Source organism: Convolutriloba macropyga, chromosome 5, assembly GCF_964194025.1.
Source record: "Convolutriloba macropyga chromosome 5, txConMacr16.3, whole genome shotgun sequence".
NCBI classification, from domain to species: domain Eukaryota; kingdom Metazoa; phylum Xenacoelomorpha; order Acoela; family Convolutidae; genus Convolutriloba; species Convolutriloba macropyga.
The window spans coordinates 34186991-34195984 of NC_134472.1; positions in this window are offsets into that span (position 1 = coordinate 34186991).

The window sequence follows — 8994 nt, forward strand, 5'->3', positions numbered from 1 at the left end:
AAGCGTATTTTATTTTTAACCGATAATTTTGTTAGAGTGTATTTAAACAGAGAATTCGGCTCGTAAAAGTTTATGTCTAAATATTCTGCAAAACAAATAAGGAGCAGAGAGAAGATGAAGAAGAAGATGAAGAAGCGAAACTCTGTTGGTGGCAGTTTTTCTACCAATTGTTTCTCAGTTACATCATATTTTGCTTTGCGGGCGATTTTTTGTTCTCATGTGACACTTTAAAAGGAGAATCCTTCTTTTCTGTTTGTGGAATGTTTCAACTCTCCTGCAAGACAAGTTTGATTGTGCTGTAATGGTGTTTTTTTTATCATGCTCAGTAGTCAGTAACTGCATTTTAAATGTTGTGCTGATTTTAACCCATTTTCAACAGCGCTCGGACTAAAATTTTTTTTGTTTTCTAACTTATTGAGTGGCAAATATATGTGAATTTTAATGGTGCTTATTGATGAATTTTTGTTAGTTTTGGCAACGTTCTCTGGAAACTTTAGAAAGATTCTTTTGGAAACATGAAAGATTCTATGGAAACATTAGCACTCTACTTTGATACAACTAGTCTAAATCTTCACATCAAACACAGATTTCATTGTTTTCTTTTCAAAATGTCCAAAATTTAATTAACCAACACATGCTCTCTAAATGTTTCTGGCAAAAAAAATGACAATAAAAAGAGCAGTGAAATACTTATGAGTTTTTTTTCCACAGAAAGCTAAATTTCTAAGACGAAGTGAACAACGTATTGAGAAAAATGGAGTCTGGAATAAGAGCAGTTTGTGCAATCGAGAGCTCTTTCCCAGTTCATACAAGAAGTGCAACTTGTGAATTGAACTTGTAACTTGAGAATGCGCTAGTTGTCAGTCATTTCCACTATAGTGCTGTCCTATTGAGTAGAATAAAAAGCTTTTTTCTGATTTCACTTGAGAAACAATTAAACTGGACGATAAAGTCTTGATTCAAGAGAAAAAAGTGTGACAAATCTCATAAGCTAAAATTACAGTACGAAGCACCTCGGTGTCAATACTTTTTGAGATTAAAAGTAGCCTCCTACTTGCACAAAGTTTTATCGAATAGAGCTCCAGCTATAGAAAAACTGGATTTCTACACTGCGGTGCCAAAAAATCAAAAGAACAAATTTCCTCCATTTCGACATCTAATACAAACCACATTAGCTTAGGAACTGCTTTCTTGCCAGAGTTATAGAATCTTTAAATGAGTTGTTCATATCTAATTCAATTAGTATCAACCATAAAATTCAAACTTTGGAAAAAATAGTGCCCTTTTCTCTAAGCAATTGCGAACGTCTCATAACCGATGTTTTGGGAGCCTATCAAGGAGAGACTTTAAACTCAATTAATAATGATATAATTGATACGTCTTTTCTACTGTTAAATGATTTTAAACTTTGCATTTTACCTACACTCTCATTGGCATGGTAATTATATCTGTTCTTGGAATTCAAATGTCCTTTTTCTAACATTAATTTAACAAAATCAGTGGTGGCTTGAGAGTGACTTCGAAGTAAGTTTGAAGGTTATCATTAGTCTTGTACCACTTATAGCATTTTTTCTCATATATGGCGTCACATAGCATTTTTTCCAGTAGCACGCTGAAATTTTGCTACAAAACCACTCCTACAAAACCCTTTCCTCTCATAAACAATGGATTAGTTCTTAGATGTGGGGTACATTTTCCAGGCAAACTTTTTTCAGTTGTTTCAAAGTTTTATTGTCTTATAACGTTTTGACGATATTTTTGGTATAAAATAGTGCGGAAGAATGATCTCAATAGAGACTGAACGGAAAAGATAGCTAATGAGGAAGATCGTTTTACTATTTCTTTTTTCAAAGGACTTTTAGCAACTATGAAAGTTAAAATCTCCCATCCGTAAAATGATAAAGCATAAATGTCATCACGTGTCTTGAAATTTACATTGGAAGCAGAGATAACAAAATATTAAGGACATGAGTTTGACAGTTATCATTAATTTTGTACACTTCATCACATATAGCAATTTTTTTACAGAAACAAACTGATATTTTCACAGTTCTGTTCACACCCCCTCCTGCCAATTCTTTTCTCGTAATAAATAATTGCTGAGTGCTTAGCCATGTATTTGCTCCTACATTATGATGTTAAAGTTTAATGAATGCCAATTTTGACGGCAAAACAAGAATTGAGTAAATCATTTAGTTTTTGGTTTGGTTAACTCTTTAAAAACTTTTTATTGAATTGCAACTGCGGTCTTCTCCTGCTCTGTTTGTTTTTTTTTTCAATTCCTTATCTTCATCCATTTCTCCTGCCACCGTTTCGGCACCATTTCAAAACAGCAGCTAATTTGAGTGAATTTTACTGCTTTGCAGTTGAGTTTTGGCACGCGACTCGTTTGTTTCTCTTTGTCGTCGATTTCCAGGTCAGTTTAATTTTTTAATGACTCTCAAACAATCCTGTAGCAATTATATTAGTTCTGTGTCTTTTTATGCGATTTTCAGCTCAACTGCTTTTTCGTCTGACCCATTTCCCTTTTCGTCCTCAAAAACAGTTAGCGCTCGGAGGGAACTAAATGGCCAAGCAGCTCTCTTAGATCCTTACACATTACTTCACATTACTAGTCTCTAAGTATGCGATTCACCGAAACTGTTTTGAGGAGACAAATTTAGGATGTGAAGGACGTTTCTTAGTTGTGAAAGTTTGACCCCCTTCAGTCATCCCCCCCCCCAGTCACCGTAACCGCAGTCACCCTCACTCTCATGCTTGACCACGCCCCCAACCATGGCCTCCTCCGCTCACGCCTCCCTAATGCTAGCATCCATAATCACCGCTTAATGAAAACTGATTTGAAAACAAAGATCAATTGGTGATACATTAAGTGCGCTGCGTATGGCAACTCGTCCCCAAAATTCGAACTACGAAAATTAAGCATTTCAATACTTCGTCATGTATCCAAATTTAATGATAAAAACGATAACGCGTAATTCACTTCCCAGATCATATTAAAATTGTAAATCAGCGCTGAATCATAGTATTTCTCAGTCTGTGTTTTTACTTTGAACAGATTATGATCATGTCACTTTTTACCCTGTTCAGACAAAGAATCATAGTAAAAAGGCTCATTGAAAACAGTTTGAACAGTGAAAAATTGAATTCTGTGTATCATGGCTAGTTTTGATACACATTTTTTGTGGCAGCCCTTTTCCAATAATCGAGGGAGAAAGTGTGAGGGCAATAATCTTGGACAGTTTTATACACAAGGATGAACACTTATGAGGCCACCTAGCCGGCCCACACATAAGCATAAACAGCGTGCGCCATTTTTTCACCCGCAACTCAATTTAAAAGCCTTCACCACCCCACCCGCAATAAACGCTTTTGCATCATTAACAATTTATGATGAAAAGTCAAGGCTTCTTTAAAGTTTTAGTTCCACTGTTTATTTAGTTTATTTAACTCAGTCATCCTTTGTATATAGAAGTTTAGTCTTTAGCTATCAATAGTTTAATGTCTATAACCCCCCCCCCCTTGGTATGGTATCTTACATCTGGCATTAAAACTAAAATTTATTTTTGCTTTGGGCCTCGATTTGTTTGCCCAAATTAGTATTGCCTAAAGTAAATCAGTGCTGAAACACTGTATTTCAGTTGTATATCGCCGGCCCAGTACTGTATCTGTTTTGATTGAACTAAAACTAAGACATTCATACAAAATTCCGTTGCAATATGGAATAAAACCCATCGGCGTGTTTTTTCTGGTTTTGGCTTGTATTTATGAGTTTTGGTGGTTATTTTGTTCTAATCTTAATACGTTTATTGCAACGTTTTAAGAATGTAAGTCATCGTCATGCTCAAAGAAAGCATCACCAAAAATTTCAAATTTCTCGAAATTTTCTCAATTTTTCATGATTATCCTATGAACATCATGGGAATCAAACCAAGGATCCTACGTATATTTTCTGAACAAAACAATCTTTAATACTTATTCTGTACATCATGAGTACCAATATTTTCTTAAGAAACACTGATTCACTGATTCACTGATTCCTCAAAACGTGCATTGTTTTAAAAACAATTGATCATAATTTTGGAAGGGAACACAAACTTAATAACGCCACTTTTTTGACAAAATTCTTAAATTTTTGGCAGTTTTCCAACTGTTTCTTAAGTTGGACTGCTCTTGTGCAAAGTTGTTCAGTGTTGGTCCGGTGCTGCTTCTGTATCTAAAGAAGCAGAAAAAAATTAAAATTTCGAATTGGCAAAAAGCAGACTTATGAAAAGACTAATGGTGGACCCACGAAAAGACCTTAACTCGACTTTGTTGGTTATGAAAATACTAATTGTAAATCCATGAAGACACCTTGCTCAACTCTAATTGGTCATGAAAAGACTCTTGCTGGACTGAAGAAAAGACATTAGCTGGACATTTACTAGCTGCTGGACCGTGTAATTATAATCAATATCGCCCCCTCCCCCCTACTAAACTTTTAAAGTCTTTTCATTAGTCGAGGTCTAGACATGGGTCCTCCTCTCTATTTTTTATCTTTCTCCCATTGTTTTGTTCTTGCCGGCTAAAACCAACTAGCTACTTCAAATTTCTTTGTCAAAGTTTTATAAATAAATTTCTCAGATAAAACATGTAATTTTTGCTGAAATTGGCTCTGGTACAGAGAAACTAAATAGAATTGTTATTCTAAATTTTCACCAGATTGCGAATCGTTATTTAACTTCATTTTTTTCCTCTGAAGAATTTTTGCGTGCTGTCTTATCCAGGTATGTTTAATCCAGTTTCCCCAGCGTCAGTTTTTTGCTAAATAGCAAGCAGTTTTTTTAAAGCAGAAGTGGTGGATATCGATTCCTTAATTTCATTTATTTCTATCGTTGTGTCTCTTATAGACAGGCTTAACAACAGTAACGTTATGGTTGTCTTCACTTTGAATGCTGATAAATTGGAAAACCTTGGTGAAAACTGTATCTCTGCGCTTTTAGTTTATTTGAAACAATCTCCAGCTCTGGTTTGCATATTTATTTTTACTATACATCACTGCCTCTCATCTTTTATAACAATATATAAATTTAAATAAAGCTGATTTTTTGTTAAGTGGTCCATTCAATAAAAACACAAATATTTTTTGTTTGTTCCAATTGTTACTCCTGTTGGGAATTTCGAGTTCGTGCTCATGATTGATTTTTCCGCTTGAGAGCTATAATTGTTTATTTTGAATAGCCGCCATCAACTTTTGAGCGGCTAATTTTTGTGAAATCCAATTTATTTTGATATTATTGGTGCGCACTTTTATTTTGATATTATTGGTGCGCACTAAGATCTGTTCACACTTTTTTCGGTTTCTCCTTGTCAATGAGAATTTAGTCCAGTTGAAGTAGAAAAATGAGCGTAAAATCGAATTTGAAGCATTTTAAAACTACCCTAAAATGGAGGCAGAAATTGGTGTTTAAACCAATTTTTGGTTTTTTAGAGGCAACTTTTTTGCGCGTGACGTGACTTCTGTTTTCAGTGCTTCTTCTCATGAGTGCTATTAATATGATACACATGAGCTTTTTGCAATTGCGTAAAATCATCCACGGGGATTAATTGCTTTTTATAAATTTGACAATATTTGTTTTCATAAAATATAGGTGAATATTTGAGTATTTATGTGGTATTACCACTTTGCATCATTAATGACAGGTCTTAATAGTTGCCAAAAATGCCTAATGGAGATTATTCAGTGCTTCGAGTTTGTAGCCAAGATGGTGGTTTTCTCGGCTTTGACTATGTTCTCAAAGAGATTTTTGTGAATCTTTGATTTTTAATGAAAAAAAATATCTAGTTTGTGTTGCCTTATCATTGAGTCTCATTTAGGGGAGGTCTCACAGTTTGATGGGTTGGTTAATCAAGTTAAATAGTTCAAAACTAACATTTTCATTGGAATTGAAACTTTTGTTTTCAAGAATTTTTTTATGTTATTGCTCTCTGTGACTTTTAACCAACCGTTTTCAAAGCAATTTTTGAGATAGTCAAAACTGAGATTGCCCTTTTTTCCTATTTCGTCATCATCGCTAGTTAGCACTTGAAATAAAAAATAACAATTCACATTGCCTTTTAGATCGGCGGAAATTTATTGGTCAAATTTATTGGTCAAATTTAGATCGGTCAATTTATTGGCTCCAACGTTTAGCCTACGTTCTCACTGACTGAGTTAATTTTTACGTGAATTAATAGATCTTGCCCTTCTTTGTATTTCTATTGTCAGTTTTTCAACCAATAAAACTTCTAAGAGAATATTTTTGACTTTTGAAGTTAATGGCATGAGGTGATTAACGAATCTTGTAAGTAGTTATGTAGTTTTCTTACTTTGACGCCACTAAATTTTGAAAATTTTCTGACTTTTGCCCATTTTTTTAGTTTTGGACTCTTTGTCATTCACCAATTGACAGTCATCTGACTGCCGCTGATCTTTGTTCGTTATGTCATTGATTCCTATAAAGTTGATTTTTTGTGTACTCAGCGTAAAGATGCTTACACTCAATTTCTTCAAAATAAAGTTGTCATTATAAATGATTCTCAAAATATAAGATCTTGAAAAACAATTTTAACTTTTTTCATATATTTTCTTCATTTTTTGCTCATTACAGTTAGTGGTGTTCTTTGATGGTTTTCATAGTTTGGTGTCAATGTATAAATGCTGTATGTGATGACAACATTTAATCCATTTCCTTGGATTGTAATTCATGACTTGTTCTGCTATTTTGTTAAATTCTCTACAAATTTTGATTACTAATGTTTAAAAACATTAAGTTACTTAATGGTTTTCTAATGTCTAAAGAGTAAAATCAAAAGAAGCTGAGAGCTTGGTCTTTAGGTCATATTGCACTAAGTTATCAAACCTCATTAGAGCGGCTGCTAGCTGGTATCAGTGTTCAACTTAATAGTGATCAATTTAGAAGTTGAATTAAGTAAAATTTGAGAATCTAACTGAAAGTCCGCACAAAATGCGAACACTTTTTGACACATGGAAAAATTTTGTCAGTTTTTATCTCCTCTTATTTCTGCGCGGTCAAGTTTTAGGATCTGAATTTGAAAGCGGAAATCACTAAGAAGTAACACTATTTTATTATGATTACAAGAAAGAAGACATTGATAAATAGTCAAAAAGAGAAAATTGTTGTAGCCTTATATTTGCAAGCATTTTACGTTTTTTATTCTCTTGTGTTAGAAAAAAATTGCGTCTTTTTACCAAATGAAACCAAATATTTAAATCCATTTATTTTTCTTATGAAACAAACTGGGTAAATTCTTTTGGAAATAATTTTTTTGTCTATCCTTCAAAAGGAACAAGTTCGCCGAAACCATCTCTGATCTTGAAGTCTAACTTCAGCGTGGTACAGGGTACAATCTATAAGTTAATAGGACCAAATTTTGGTTAAATACACTATGCGTACCGGGGAGAAACAGTTTGTTCTGCCTAAAGTCTGTGTCATTGGTTATACGGGTGTTCAATTTGAAAAATAGAAACAAGGAGTATCGTTGATGTGCGTTCGCACAAAATATTCCGACCGCGTTCAACAACTTTTTTTACTTAATTGTCCACCAAATGACGAAGAGGTAGAAAACTTTCAAAAAATCTCTTATTGTTTGAAAATAATTGTTTTATCCGTTTAAAAAAAAGCTTTAGCTCTAACCAGTTTACAAATGAAACGATAACTTATGAGTGGGCTGATAACAACTGCCATTAAAGGGCGGAATAGACAAGACAAACAAAATCAAGTAAAACAACAAGCCTTACTTACCGCCAAATCTCAATGTCTATTCATTTATTTTGAAAAAACAATGAAAAAGTCAAAACAGCATCCGATGAATAATAAACTAAAACAAATGAATTGCATTTAACCAGATGAAATATGGGACCTGTTTTTACTGAGGATAATTAACAAGTAGACAGAAAAAAAGGGCAAACTTAGAAAAAACGTTTTCATTTTTAGAAAACAATTAACTTCAAAGTCAGGAAATCAATTAGCAATCGTATGGCTTCATCTATGTCTTCCGACGAAAGTTTTGAAAACTGTCATTATCCTCATTACGACTACAAAAAGAACAAAAACATAAAAAAAATGAAGTTATTTCAATTTTGCGATGATACGGAGTCGAGTCCTATAAGCCCAAAATCTATTCACTAAAATTTTTGAAATAATTCAATTGCGCGTAATTCAACGCCATTAATGTGATGTGCATGTTTCGAATAAAGGATGCAGAAATAAATTTGAAAAAGACAACTCTCAAGATATCTTTTTTAAGAGAAACAATTTTTCAAAAGCTTAAGAAATTGCAACCCTGAGCTTTCAGCTAAAAATGGTACATAATTCAGAGTGCAACTACTCAAGAAGCTAACTTTACAAGTAATTTGTGCGACTAAATAAAAAGACTACGCGTAAACACTGAATACTGGCAGAATTCAAAACTTCTCGAACAATTTTATGCAAATGGAGTTGAAGCCAAAATAACATAGGCTTCCTCCTGAATTTGTTACAAATATTACGCTCCGATTTACACTCAAATATGCTCCTAATAAAAGCAAAAAACGACAGAAATGTTACCGAAATAGCTAATTTGACAAAAAAAATCATTATACTAAAAATGAATGATGAATTTTGCATACTTATCAGATTAAATTAACAAAAAAGCATCATGTATCAACAGAAATTATTAGATAAATTCTTTAAAAGCCCTATAGATATCAAATCAGCCATTTTATTAATTAGACTCAGTCTTAAGACTACACAAAGATCATTAAATTCTGGCATATCTCAGGAATTTATTAAAAAAATTACGAAAACAATCTGTTGAAGCCATAGAAATCATGCGCTTTTCTCATAAAACACAATATTGTTTGATCGGACATGGTTGATCTATAAAACAAACTCTTATTAATTGAATACTTAATTGATAGAAAGTTGCTTGTTAATGGGATGAAAGAAATGCACAAAATATTTCAATATGACA